The sequence below is a fragment of the Electrophorus electricus genome, chromosome 4, assembly GCF_013358815.1.
Source record: "Electrophorus electricus isolate fEleEle1 chromosome 4, fEleEle1.pri, whole genome shotgun sequence".
Classification (NCBI taxonomy): domain Eukaryota; kingdom Metazoa; phylum Chordata; class Actinopteri; order Gymnotiformes; family Gymnotidae; genus Electrophorus; species Electrophorus electricus.
In genome coordinates this window covers 24841835-24854391 of record NC_049538.1, presented here as the reverse complement: position 1 = coordinate 24854391, position 12557 = coordinate 24841835, and positions in this window count along the sequence as shown.

Genomic DNA, 12557 nt, shown 5'->3' with positions numbered 1-12557 from the left:
CAAGGCATTATGTTCCAGAGTCTGACTTGGTACGATTAAACAGGTTAAAACTGTGCAATTAGACAGAAAAATATCAAGGACATCAAATTGCTGTTTTAAAGTTTCACAGGTTGAACATCAATAACCTATAAGAATTCTTTTGATCGGAGAAATTCAATTCATCATAGAATTTCCCAGTTATCTTTATATATTTCTTTCTTACTTTTTCTTTCTTTTTTAGGTTGGAGGCACACAAAGGCAGGGTTATTTGGTGGCGGGTGGCAGACTGCCTGTGCGTGCTCTGTTTGGCTGGGGTAAGGCCTTTGCCACATGGTAACCATTGAAGGTGCTGTGCTAGTTGCTCTTGGATCTCTGCAAATGATAAACAGCACCATGCAGCCAAGCTAAACAGCTACGTGTGCCCACGTTCTCGCTCTCATATGATACGCTTCCTGCCATTATAGATTAAATTATAGCAACACTAGAAACCATGAAGAATGTATGGCTGTGTTTAGGCCTATAAAGCAGGCAATCGAAGGAAACACTCTGGGAGAAGAAGCCCAATGTATTTTGCATTCAGCACAATACATGTATCTGTCCATAGCAAACAGAGAATGATTTTGCTTCTCTTCATGTAAACAATACTGAGGACACACCCAGTTTTATTGACATGACAACGCATTTATTTATCAGACACTAAGGTTTATGAAGATCTTCAAATCAGTGAAAATACAGGCAGTAAGGAATGTTTTCATTTACACTACAGGAGGCTGTTTATGATTGAATTACAGCAAAGGCCATTTTTCCTTGAATTTCATTAGGCTGAACGTGGTGACAGTGTGGCTAGACAGGGCCTATTTTCTGCCCCACAGGAGAACTTCACAGCCTCGTGTTGTTTGATTCTAATTGAAGTAATTGGCTCATGACATGCTGTTTTTGTACAATTTACACGTTAAGGTATTTATTTTGTCATTTTAAATGAATAATGTGTCATATTAGGAATGACAAATAAATGACAATGACAAATATTTTAGGTAGATTTTCTGCTGATGCCAATATATTGATCTCATTTAAAATTATATTCTAATTAACATAATTTTATATCTTTATATTTATATTACAATTATATATATATATATATATATATATATATATATATATATATATATATATATATATATATATATATATATAACTTAAATCATTTGCATAGTTATTCATTATTCCAGTCATCATAGACAAATTCTAATTACAACAAATCAATAACAAGTCATTTCTTAGCATGCAAGTCTTTGATTTGCACTTATATAGATTTGTATATATTTTTAATGACTGCCTTCTTCAGTTTCTAGTACAAGGGACTACAGCTTTCTGTATTAACATGTGATCTGATTGTTGTACTCCAGCTTTCTAAAATATACCCCTGGAGCAATTAATAAGTCAATCAATAAATAGCACCCCCTAAAATAACAGCTAATAAAGTACTAAACAAATGTCATTGAGCCTTTTCAGACAGTTATTGCTTAAAATGTTGAAGAAATGTTGTATATGGAATTCAGAACAACAACAACAAAAAGGATGAAGAATGAAATGAAAGAAAGAAAGAAAGGGGAAAGAGGGGAAGGCAGGTGAAAACACATGATAAAGAGAGAACTTTCCTGCTCGTCAAGGAAATAGTTCAGCTCTACATTATTTCCATGTAAGTGATGGAACTGGACAAAAGGGCAAATCGCATAAATAAAGCATATACATTCTATACAGTCTATACATTTTTGCAATTTTGAAAAGAAGATAAAACAAAATCTATATTCTTTATCAGTAAAACCCTCTCACATGCAAAAACTGGATAGTGTTGATATTAGATCTCTTGCAAAAAACGACTTCATTTCTGACCTACAACTAGACCGGCTCAAAAACAAACATGTACATATGTTTGCAGGCAAGTATGCTTGGCTTGTTTGAATTCGTGCACATGTCTGGGTAGATAAACCATAACACATTCGTTTCACAAGGAACTCTGTTTGCTATGCTATTGATGATAGCCTATTTTAATTTTCCTTCTTCGCAAATTGACTGAACAGGCTGTTCCCGAGGGCGGGGGGGGGGGGGGGGTTCAAGGATAGGGAGTTATTGTAAATATGTTGCTAAAGTGTACTGCATTTGAGCTCCCTTTCTCTGTACAATGCAAAACATGCCTCTTTCATCTGAAACAAAGAGACAAACCAATGCCTACGATCCAACACTACTGTTTAATTACTGAATTCATTTACAAGCATAAATCTGCATGCGAACTCCAAATATAACATAGAAAAAAACTTTCACTTGTTTTTTATGTTTCATTTCTGGCACTGTTTATTTTAGTGTTTGTGGATTTGAAGAAAATTGGCCTGGTTGCTGCCATCAAATGCTGGAGGAGTGTTTCAAGGCTGGTAATGTAGGTTACCTGAAACAGTATGTAAGTGTATCAACATTCTCAGATCAGTAGCATAAGAATAACAATGTGTAATTGCCTGCACTCTGCCTAGTATCCACCTCTGCACAGTAGTCACAGGTTATTAAGACTGTTCATGCTTTCAACCAAGGGTGGCCTAAAGACTGCTGCTTCAGCAATGAGCATCACTGAAAGCTCCTATTTTAAATACCAAAAGTAAAAATGATTTCATGATGGCTCATTCTTCATGAATTTAGTAAAATCTCAGGTTTGCACAGTGGACATGGCCTAATTTTCTTTTTGTGTACAATGGAAATAAGTTGAATAAGTCTAACTCAAAGGTGAATGATCCTGAGAGATTAATGGATCTACAACTTGCGAACACTCACACCAAACCAGCAAATCCCTAATGGGTCTGGGGTTCCACAGTAATCATGAAAAACACTATGTGCAACTCAGGGGGATGTGCGTGGGGTTGCATGTGTGTGTGTGTGTGTGTGTGTGTGTGTGTGTGTGTGTGTGTGTGTGTTTGTGTCTGTGTGTGTGTGTGCGTGCGTGTGTGCCTCAGCTCTATTACCTGCTGGTCCTGCAGAGTATAGTCACCTGAGCCCTCCATTTATTATCAAAGCACACAGCATATTTGAACCGGCACTGAAATTCGATGCGTGAGCAGCTCTGGTGTCCAGGCCACCAAACTCGCTGAAGTTTCAGAAATATTGGTGACCATGCAAAAAACAGTAAATAATTAAATAAATCAAAAACTGACCTCCGTATCATCATGGAAACCCTACACCTGGCCAATGTTATGGGTTGTGCTACAGTCTAGGCAAACCACTGAGGTTTGTCAAGGTGTGGCATGTTTAAGGCCTAGTCAACCAGAATAACACGTAACAAAAGTATGATGCTTAGCAGAAGAATAGCACTTAACAAAATAATAACACTTAACAGAAGAATAACACTTAACAAAACAATAATACTTAACAGAAGAATATTATTTAACAAAAGAATAGCACTTCACAGAAGAATGACACTTAATGCAAGAATAACACTTAACAAAACAATAAGAATTACCATAAAAAATAACACTCAACAGTAGAATAACACAATAGAATCACACTTAAAAGAACAATAACACTTAAAAGAAGAATAACACTTAACAGAACAATAACACAACAAAAGAATAACAATTATCAAAACAATAACACTTAAAAGAAGAATAACAATTAACAGCAGCACTCCTGTTTATGCTCAGTGATCACTATCACAGTCACAAACTCCTTCTAATCATAATAAATGACATTATTAAAATGAATTTGATAAATATAGACTGAGTTGCTTATTGTAAATTAGTTGTCTTAAGTATTATCACTATTATCATAACTAATGGCATATTTTCATACAAGAAATGTTTATTATCATTTTAAAAGGGCTATCAAAGTCACATAGTTGGAGAAGAGATGTTTTCCTCTTTTATAGTGTCCGATATTTTTATGAACATGAACATAATGGACATTTGGATCTCGTTTGTTTTTTTTATTGTATTTTCTCTCTTATTGAGTCTGTTCTACAGGACATACACTGTACCTACAGTAACTATGCTGAGATGTGCACTGTGAGAGCACTGGGGTCTGTAATATCACAACATTTCTGCCACAAATAGAGTGATGCTAAATACATTGTAGAAAGATGCAAAGTTGGAAACATATTTATTTCTGGAACAATTCACCAAACAAATTTCATGTCAAATTTGCTAAATACGCAAGATAGTTCCTTTGATATTAACAGTGCCATAGAGAAATATTATGAGGTTTGCTCTTTATAAATGTATTATATGCCTTTACTATAAGATATTTATTTTTCCTACATTATTGCCATGTATAATTATTTAAAGATAAATAGTTGGCCCACAAGGGATTGCACATGAAAATGTAAAAAAGTAAAATAGTGAAATGGTGACAACATCTTTACTATACCTGTGATAAAGTGAAAGTGAAATGGTGAAAACATTTTTATAACCTTTGCAACATACAGTAAAAACTGAATATGACAGAACTGAACTGTGGGTGCCCTGGGGATTTACAAGTTCATTAAAACCGAAAAACAGTGAATGAATCTGAAGGTTGAAAGACAATGAAGTAAAACAACTTTTTCCTTGTGCTTAACACAAAAAAAGAAAAACTCCCCACATCAAAAAGAGGAAAAAGGAAATGATGGGTATTTTAGGCCTGCTATGACATACCAGTGAGTATGAAGCTTTCAGTCTTTGTCTTAACATACTGTAGATCAAAGCAATTTGCACAAGCTATGGTCAACATTGTGTGTAATGGGTATAAAATCTAAACACACACACACACACACACACACACACACTGACACACACACATACACACACACACACACACACACACTGACACACACACATACACACACACACACACACACACACACTGACACACACACACATACACACACACACACACACACACACACATACACATTCACACACACACACACACACACACACACACTGACACACACACACATACACACACACACACACACACACACATACACATTCACACACACACACACACACACACACTGCAGCTGAAGGGAAATCAGAAATCCCTGGTCTGACACCAAAATGGCCCACTGAGGCTGACACAAGGCAGTTTGACACTGAGGTCTACATCAGAGCGACATGCTGTTATCACTGCACCTTTTAATAGCAGCATCAAAGCCAATAAGGTAGAAACTATACTGACTAAGTTTAAAATCGAAGTATCTATAAGATCCATAGACATCCTATTTATCTTTACCACTAGACTGATATATTTGTAAGAAAAGGAACTTTATCTCATACTGTCGGAAAGCATCAATATATGTTTAGTATTATACATTCCCTTAATCAATCCTAGTGTTAATAATATAGCTAGATCTGTCACATTTTATTTTAAAAATCCATGAAAAAAGTATTGTTTCCTTTCAATTATTAGAAATTTCCCAAAACTTTTAGCTGATGTCTCGTGTCTTATGGAAGTCGTATGAATTAGGTGAGTGAAAGGATCTTTATCAGGAGATGGAATTAGCACTAGGCCATGTGAAAGTGTCTGAAGTCATTCCACTAAAAGGGAGAGGCTGGTGAACAGGACTTTGGCCAAAGGACACCTTGGGGGAGTGGTGAGGACCAGGCGGTAGAGAGCGGGGGAGAAAACCTTGCTGAACAAGCAAGTCCTCAGCACAGAAAAGATCACAATCAGACATTTGCACTGGGCTACACAATTACCTTCTAAATAAAGGTCATTTTTGCATCCTCGAGATGTACAGCAAAAAAACAAGAAAGAAACATTTATTTATAATATATATTTATATATAATATTTATCATATTAAATTGAACTAAATTTTAAGTAGTTATTATAAAATATATATGGTTGTTTTTGTTGTAATTAGAATTGTTTCCAGGGGGGTTCATGAACCTTTGGTTCATTTAAAAATGAACCAAAGGTTCATTTTTAAATATAGTAATCCAGAAGGAGTGTGGGAGTATAGAGATAGTAATCCAGAAGGAGTGTGGGAGATTGAAGCTAGTAATCGAGAAGGAGTGTAAGGGATTAGAAGTAGTAATCCAGTAGGAGGGTGGGAAATTGATGGTAGTAATCCAGAATGAGTTTGGGAAAATTGAGGTAGTTCTGTACATGATGAAGTGGTGGGCCAGAACTGGCCTTCACATTTCATCATCTGAACAAGGGTAATTCATGTGATTATCGCATAGACATGGTGCGCTGTTAACCTGGAACCTGCTCAATGTCAGAGCATCCATTTCTGAATGTATATCTCACTCACATTAATGCTTGTGACTTTTGTATACTTTTTGTACTCTGAAGCTGAAATATTTTGAAGGAAATAGAGTACAGTTTGTAGATGAACATTAAATATACTCAAATAGAGATGATCCAGAATATCCCAAATCTCAATACTGAATACTTCTTTAAAAAACTTCCTTTAAAAAATCTTTCGCAGTCATTCAGCCTTGATGAACATATGTTTCATTCACATTAAACAAGTCTGTCATTCAGTCGGCCCCTAAATCACAAACACCAGCATGGTCTCAGTTACTTAATCCTGACAGCATGATGTAAGTGCTCCAGGCCTGTGGAAATTTAGAATTCATTTGCACAGTAACTTTATCTTCCTGGAGGGAGTGAGCAAGTAAGGAGAGCTAGAGAAGGACACGATTCTAGCATTTTGTCACCATCGGAAGTGAGATGATTTTAGATGCAGTGAGCTGGATAAGTCAATGGTCTCAGGCCTATTACAACAAAGAGCTCAAGTATACCACATGTTTTTCAAATGAACTGTAACTTATAAAGTAGCGTTTAAATTACAAATCAAATAGATTCTCCGTTATTTCATAATTACCATAATACCAGGATGACTTTGGCAAACTCACTCATTATCATTGATGATTTTATACTTTAAACAGTATTGTTGAAAAGAAAAGAAAAGACAGACTACCGTCATATAACTGTCAAATGACAACAAACATTCAATAATTACTTACAAATTTTTGCACCGTGCCCTCCAGCATGACTGACACATTGTAAAGGTTAGCTAAAGAATGGTGCTATGAAACATATAGTTTATCCACTTGATTTCACATAAATAGGAGAAAAATCTAACTGAACAGATTATACAAAGGAAAACTTTTGTCTCAGAAACATGTCAGCATTTTTGACACCCAGCATGTAGTACATTAGTGTACCCTCCTTTTAACAAAATGACATTGTATTTTTTAATAATGTATATGAGGTGGGAGGGCACATATAAAGGGATCTGAGACAATTCCTTTATGTAAAATCCTTCTAGATCTTGAGGTCTTTAGACCTCAATTTTGAACTCTCCTGTTCAGCTCACTGCTCAGGTTTTCAATAGGATTTCTAATGAGGGCTATGAATGGCTACTACAAATGTTACAGTTTGTGATCAGTAAACCATTATTTTATACATTTGAATATATGCTAATCTATGTCTCAGTCTTTGCCTCTCTCTGAGGCATGAAACATTGATTTAAAATCTGGAAAATATTAATTAAGAAGATTTCTATGGCTTTTAGAAGGAAAACATTGGAGACTAGGCTCTTACCTACATGACTTTGACTTTCTTTTCATGGCAAACCCAGCTCTGGTGCTTGTTGACCAAAATATTTGTTTTGTCTATAGTACCTGGTTCTAGAGATTTCCATATATGTTTAGCAAACTCCAGAAATTGACATTTTGGTTTTGAAAACAGCAGGGCTCTTCTTCTGGAAAGCCTTTCAAATCATTTGTTGGTCACCACTCCAAGCTAAAGAAGCTTTGCCTTTCAAACTATCCCAATGAGTACAAAAAAATGTCTTTTCCAGACATCCACTGATAACTACATTTTGGCAAGAGTGACCAATTTTAATACATAATTTGAAGAAGAATTTGAAGAATTCAAATTCAACTATTGTGAAAAGACAACTATTGTGGCAAGACATCTGTTTTAGACATGAAAATGATTCTTTTAAAGGTGGTGAAAAGGGAGCTAGATTTAGACCACTAATGTGCAGCGCTGTTCCTCGGGACCTGTGGAAGTATTAATAGAGAGACAGTAATGAGAAGCAGGTGTCTCCCCTCAGTAAATTGGTGATTTGGATCTTGTTAAACGAACGGTACGTCCCTCCTTTGATGTGGGCATCTCTTTCTCGGAGTTGGCCCAGCCTACCGTGACAGTATCCGAAAGTCAAATGGTGTTTCAAAGGAGACTTCAAGGAAAGGTTTGTAATTCCTATCAGTATGACTTCAATATATATATATAGCTTTTGCTTGTGCCCAAATTGCTAAATTTTGTAAAATAGTGTGGTTATTCATAAACATGTAACAAATCAAGAACAGGAATTTCATTTCAAATTATAAAATGTGTAGCACAGAATACACATATACAATGAAATTCATAGGCATACATGCACAAAGGAATTCATTGGTGTGTCTAATGTACATAGAAATTATAGCATAAACATTTCTCACATATATTCATGAAACAGTATAGTTAGTGTAGGTGTGTAAATGTGTCAAATGACATAATTTATCTCCTGTACCTTCACCTCCCAGTTCTCATGTTTTGGGTGGTCAATACCCACCTTCACTTCCACATCAATGGAACTTTTTGACATTTGACTTTAATGGATAGGTCTAGTTTTTCAATGCTAAAATATTGTGGAAAAACAACAGTGGGAATGTTTGTTGTTTTTAATTTGCAAACTATTTGATAAATTCATTTGACAGATTTTTCATGATGTCTTTTTCACAATGAACCAATGAAACAACTATAGTGATGTTTTCCCCTGAGAATATCACTTAACCCACTGGACCCATTGGACCTTCAAAATCAAAATATAATTATTGCTACATATCAAAAACTTAACATTATCTATACTGTAGGTAGCTATATGGTACACTCAGTTTTAAAAAATACTTATTGATGTTATACAACTAATTTTTCCTACTAGCTACTTAGCTATTTTTACTTAGCCTACTAGCTAGCTAACTTTTACCAACAGGGCTAAATTACTTTTACTTTTGTTGTTTACTCAATAACTAACTGACGTGTCTAACACTTGTTGGACTGTTTAAATTTAATAACCAAAATCTATTTAATTAAAATGTTTAGGTGCCAATTTACAGAGGACAGTATGTTTAAAAAGGCTAAAATATTTTCATTCTGATAAATTAATAAGATACCTGTCAATGATCTACATTTTTTACATAATGAAAAAACAGTTCTAGTAACTTCATCAATCAATGAAAAAAGGTTGAGAAACACAACAAATTATATCTGCATCATCTATGCTTCCAGCAGAAAGAAGTTTTATTATAATTTTTATTTGCTTTTCTTTTCCACAATAGACTTGCCTTAATCATAAATATGGATTTATTCAGGCTATGCTATATTTTTCAGCAATTGCCTGACTTATGAAGGTCAGAAATATGTTGTCTTATTTGGGAATGTTCTGAACTTTCTAGTGTTGGTGGATGACTACAGGTATTTGGTCTGCATGTCACCTGATATTACTACCTCATTGAAACATGAAGAACTGAACCACAAATGTAAAATGATTTATTCTAAAAAGGGTTTTGCTCCAGTAAACATCCAGTAACACAATTCTCTTATCGTTGGTGCTTCTGGGCATTAATGGTGATTACTGTTATTAAGAGGAATAAGCTGTTGAAAGAGTGAACTAACTGACCTGTTGAAGGGTTTAGATTATTCCCCAAAGATGGACAATGAAATAATCTACAACACTGCTAAAATGTGTGTTTATGTGTGAGATTTGTTTCATGTGACATCCCCACAAAGTGGCCAGTTCCTTCCATTCTCTCATTTACAAATGCTGCAACACAATAGAATTATAATCAAACCTGCTACAGTTCCACAGCTCCACCCCCATCTAAATCACCAGAGTGCACCTGTTTGCAATTATAGTAACCACCACAGACTATACGCAACACCTCATTTAAATTGTTTGCTTGTTCACTTAAGCATTTTTTTTTCTTCTGGTTATTACTTCCATCATTTCTGTTTATGACTCCTGTTTTCATACTACTTCTGTGCATACTTTTCTTGTTTATTTCCTGCTTTCAGAAAGCTTATTGAGCCAAGAAAAATGTGCAAACTGTAAGAGGAAAAGTGAAAGAAGAATATGAACACGTTCACAGCCCAAAGGCCAAATGAGATAAAAAAAGGTTTCAAATTGCCATACAATAAGAGTAAAAACATGGCCTCATTTACAATTAGTAAAGAAGAGAGCAAATCAAGTGCTTATAAGTGCTTTGCATTACCAAAAGTGCATATACGTGAATTGCTGTTAAAAATTCATAAATCAGGGTTGGCCAAGTAACAGCCTGAGGTTGGTCTTTAGACCACTATATATGTTCAGAGATAGTGGTTCTGACCAAGCAAGCTTGATCCACCATTGAGATGTAGGAATACTAAAGATTTTTGTCTTGCAAGAATGTTTAGAAAACAAGAAGGAATGAGCCATTTTCCCTGATGGTGGGGATATGAGATAGCATAATGAGGTGTAATTTTGTCACAGAACGCTCCCCCACCACGAGTCAGATGGTATGGCCTGCCGCGTGCAAGGGGAACCACGTCTGTTTGTAGCCACGCCCTCCGTAAGGACACACATTTGCATGGGGTTGATTGTAATGTGTCTGTCTGTCTATTTAAACCCCAGTTAGTGTGAGCCTCGGTGTTGGTCATTGTAGTTGTAGATGTAGATGTTGTTGTAAGCATTACTGTTGTTTAGTCTTTGTCATTAATATTAATGTTCACGCTGTTAATGTAAGAATGTTTAGAGTCAATGTTTTGTGTGAGTGCCAACATTGTCTTGTATGTTTTATATTATTAAATGTCTTTCAATGCTGAGGAGGTCTGTACATCCTGTTCCATGCCCTGCAACACTCGGGCCAGCGTTACAAATTTGGCTAGGTATGTTTTGATACAAACTGAGCAACTTTCCTCCATGTTGTGTCTAGGTAGGTATCATTTTTACCAAAATAAGACTTTATGACTCAAAAATCTAAGAGATTATAAGAGTGCTGAGATGCTTCATGGTAATTACATTGCCAGTCAAGTGAGTAAGATATCAAGTAACTTAGCTAGCTAGTCATTCTGAACAAAAATTCCATTTTCAACAATTTTTTTGTTAATAGTATTTTATTTACAAAAAGATAGTTATAGTTTTGTAATGCTAACTATTAAAATTACTTTTAATTACTTAACTACTGATTTACATTTGCAGCTTTTAGCAGACGCTCTTATCCAGAATGACTTAAAAAAGTGCTTTGTCATTTATACATAGAATACATCCTAGTTAGTACAGTAGGTTAGAGTCCAATATACCAATAAACTAGAATACTGACAACGATGAGTGCAATAAACAATAAACAGTAAGTACTAGAGTAGTCAACAAAGGATCAGTCAACATCAGTGTAATAAACAATACAATACAATAACTACTAGTTTCAGTTAATCAACATGGGTTCAGTGGTCATTAAAATATTTCACAAATAGATGGGTCTTCAGCTTGCATTTGAAGACAGGAAGAGACTCTGCTGTCTGAAAAGCAAGCGGAAGTTCATTCCACCATCCAGGACCCAGGACAGAGAATAGTCTCGATGCTTTAAGACTTGAAGTATGGTGTTTCAAGCCAAGCCATACTTGAGGTTCGAAGTACACGAGGTGTGGATTGGGTTTTGAGCATTGTCATCATGTACGGAGATGCTGGTCCATTTTTGGCTTTGTAGGCAAGCATCACGGTTTTAAATCTGATGCATGCAGCTACTAGAAGCCAATAGAGTGGAGCACAGCAGTGGAGTGACGTGTGAACTTTAGAAGACTGAAGACCAGTGCTGCATTCTGGACAAGTTGTAGAGGTCTGATGGCTCTTAGAGGAAGACCAGCAAGTAGCGAGTTGCAGTAGTCTAGCTTTGAGATCATAAGAGCCTGCACAAGCACATGGGTAGCTTCCTGTGAGAGAAAGGGCAGAATCCTTCGTATGTTACAAAGGAGAAATCTGCAAGACCATGTCAGATTTGAAACATGAGTTGAGAACATCGACTGGTTATGGCCAGGCTACAAGCAGCTGTGAACAGCTTTACAAATACAATTATAACTGATGTTATAGCCAACTAAAATATGATATTGTCATTAATGTTTACTTTTAGCTTGAGAAACTGGCGAATTGTCAGTTAAATAAAATGTTATTTCTGATATCTTTTATATATGAAGTTTGAAATTTAAGTCGTATGAGTGGGGTTTCTGTGTTATTAAATTATTTTTATTTAAAGATAGTTCTTTTAACTTTTCTTAGCTTTTATTAAGTTTTGTTTCTGTTTTGTCTGTAATCAACAATGCTTGTAAAACATAATTTTTTTGTAAGTCGCTCTGGATAAGAGCGTCTGCTAAATGCCGTAAATGTAAATGTAGATGTGCTGGTGGTAAGATTTGAGGCATTAAACATGACCCTTTCCAGCCTACATGGCACCATGATGACACAGAGTAAAGGATGCTCATGTAAGACGAAACAGATGCAGTGTCAAAGTTAGGCAAACCATATCTGAGG